This window comes from Protopterus annectens, chromosome 5.part0, assembly GCF_019279795.1.
Source record: "Protopterus annectens isolate FY-2018-M chromosome 5.part0, PAN1.0, whole genome shotgun sequence".
NCBI lineage: Eukaryota > Metazoa > Chordata > Ceratodontiformes > Protopteridae > Protopterus > Protopterus annectens.
This window is the reverse complement of record NC_056735.1, coordinates 1,270,483,268-1,270,486,630: the sequence shown is the minus strand read 5'-3', so window position 1 is coordinate 1,270,486,630 and position 3,363 is coordinate 1,270,483,268.

Below are 3,363 nucleotides of genomic sequence, written 5' to 3'. Positions count from 1 at the left end.
GGCTTGGGGGGACACAGCTGACTGTTACTATATTTCTACATAGGATGGGGGGCACACCTGACTATTTCTACATTTTTACACAGGATTTGGGGGGCACACCTGGCTGTTACTATATTTCTACATAGGATGGGGGGCACACCTGATTATGTCTACATTTCTACACAGGATTGGGGTGCCACACCTGACCATTCCTACATTTCTACACAGGATTGGGGGGCACACCTTACTGTTACTATATTTCTATGTAGGATGGGGGGCACACCTGACTATTTCTACATTTCTACACAGGGTGGGGGGCACACCTGACTATTACTATATTACTATGTAGGATTGGGAGGACATACCTGACTATTTCTACATTTTTACACAGGATTGGGGGACACACCTGACTGTTACTATATTTCTATGTAGGATGTGGGGGCACACCTGACTATTTCTACATTTCTACACAGGATTGGGGAGCACAACTGACTATTTCTACATTTCTACACAGGGTGGGGGGCACACCTGACTGTTACTATATTTCTATCTAGGATTGGGAGGACATACCTGACTATTTCTACATTTTTACACAGGATTGGGGGGCACACCTGACTGTTACTATATTTCTACGTAGGATGGGGGGGCACACCTGACTATTTCTACATTTCTACACAGGATTGGGGAGCACAACTGACTGTTACTATATTTCTACATAGGATGGGGGCACACCTGACTATTTCTACATTTCTACACAGGCTTGGGGGGGACACAGCTGACTGTTACTATATTTCTACATAGGTTGGGGGGCACACCTGACTATTTCTATATTTTTACACAGGATTGGGGGGCACACCTGGCTGTTACTATATTTCTACATAGGATGGGGGGCACACCTGATTATGTCTACATTTCTACACAGGATTGGGGTGCCACACCTGACCATTCCTACATTTCTACACAGGATTGGGGGGCACACCTTACTGTTACTATATTTCTATGTAGGATGGGGAGCACATCTGACTATTTCTACATTTCTACACAGGGTGGGGGGCACACCTGACTGTTACTATATTTCTATGTAGGATTGGGAGGACATACCTGACTATTTCTACATTTTTACACAGGATTGGGGGGGCACAACTGACTATTTCTACATTTCTACACAGGGTGGGGGGCACACCTGACTGTTACTATATTTCTATCTAGGATTGGGAGGACATACCTGACTATTTCTACATTTTTACACAGGATTGGGGGGCACACCTGACTGTTACTATATTTCTACGTAGGATGGGGGGCACACCTGACTATTTCTACATTTCTACACAGGATTGGGGAGCACAACTGACTGTTACTATATTTCTACATAGGATGGGGGCACACCTGACTATTTCTACATTTCTACACAGGCTTGAGGGGACACAGCTGACTGTTACTATATTTCTACATAGGATGGGGGGCACACCTGACTATTTCTACATTTTTACACAGGATTTGGGGGGCACACCTGGCTGTTACTATATTTCTACATAGGATGGGGGGCACACCTGATTATGTCTACATTTCTACACAGGATTGGGGTGCCACACCTGACTATTACTATATTTCTACATAGGATGGGGGGGGGGCACCTGACTATTTCTACATTTCTGCACAGAATTGGGGGGGGCACACCCGACACTTGTATACATTTGCTAGGACTGTACTGGTATGTTGCGTACTCCATTTCAGTTTACATTCTTACCTATTGTGCTGGCTAGAGGCATACCAGTGTACTACAGATCTTAGCTTTTAATTACCTTCATATTAGTTTCTGACATCCTACCCTTCAGAACTGACATCCCACTGCCTGATCTGCTGTAGTCTGTCTGTGTAGGCCTGGGGGGGAGGTTAGCAATAGGCCTCATTCAGAGGCCATTGCACAACCTTTGTTTGTGTTTGTCTACACCTGTCCTGCTAACTGTGACTGTTGTTGATGTGACACTCCCCAACTGGCATGTGTGAGTCACTTACCTTGTGGGTGTCCCAGCATTGAAGGTGGTACTGCAGGGCTGCCGATGTCGAATGCACATAGTACACTACCTACACATGGTTAGGCACAGGTAGTGTAATGTTTGGAATCCCTTTTACTGTATGTGACAGTTGGAGAGAGGTGTTATTCGCTGGGTCCCTCCCGTGTCATTTTATGTGCTATACGTTGCCTCTTTGCCAAGGCCAGGGCATACTGGGCATGCTTCCTTCTGCCTACTGGGGCAGGCTCAGGTTGTTCTTCCTCTGAGTCACTCTGTGCCTGTGCAGGCCTTGGCAATGGTGGGTGGCTGTGTGGCCCTGTCCCATGCTGTTCCTGCTGCAGCTGTTTCCACAGGATCATATTGTGTAGCATAGCACATACAAGGACAATTTGGGTACATGTAGCTGGTGAGTACTGCAAGGCTCCACCAGATGTGTCCAGGCACTGGAACAGTGACTTGAACATCCCAAACACATGCTCCACTATAATTCTGGTCTGTGCGTGTGCCTCATTATGGAGTTCTTTTTTGGGTGTGTGCGCATTTCTGATGGGTGTCATCAGCCATGGCTCCACTGTATATCCAGCATCCCCTACTAGGTGACCATGAGGGATGCCCCCATTGGCAAATCTCTCGTACTGCTGTGTCAGATGCCAGATGTTGGAATTGTGATAGCTTCCAGGGCAGCCAGCACACACGTTCATTATTATGCCCTGGGCATCGCACATGACCTGGCAGTTGATGGAGGGGAAACCCTTGCGGTTAATGTAGACCCTACCCTGCTCATCAGGTGGTGCTTTGATACATATGTGCATGCAGTCTATTGCACCCACTACCTCAGGGTATTCTGCTATTTGGTGGAAGAGATGCATATTGCTGGCCAACGCCTCATGGGTGTTGGGGAAATATACGTGCTCACCGACATGTACTGACATGGCATCCAGGAACTGGTGGAGTACCCTGGATGCTGATGCCTGTGAAATCCTCATCATATCCCCAGTTGGCCTTTGGAAGGTACCTGTAGCTGGTATTCTTAGACCTACATATACCTTGGTATCCACTGGGACGGGTTCCTCTCTGTTAGTTCTGTGCGTCAGGCATGGCCGGCACAACTCAACAATTTGCTGTAGGAGGTCCCTGTCCACCCTATTGCGCTCCACTATCTCCAGCTCATGTAGCCCCTGGTAGGTTATCCTGGGTCTGTACACTCTTCTCTGTCTTCTCACTGTGGGTTGGTTGGCAACATTCATGTCCTCACCACCCTCAGCCTCTTCCACAAGTTGTATGATAGCTATTGCAGCCCCTAGCATTTTGCTGTTGTGAGTGTTAAAAGTTCCCCACTTGTTTACACCGGTGGTGTAAAGTGTGGGAA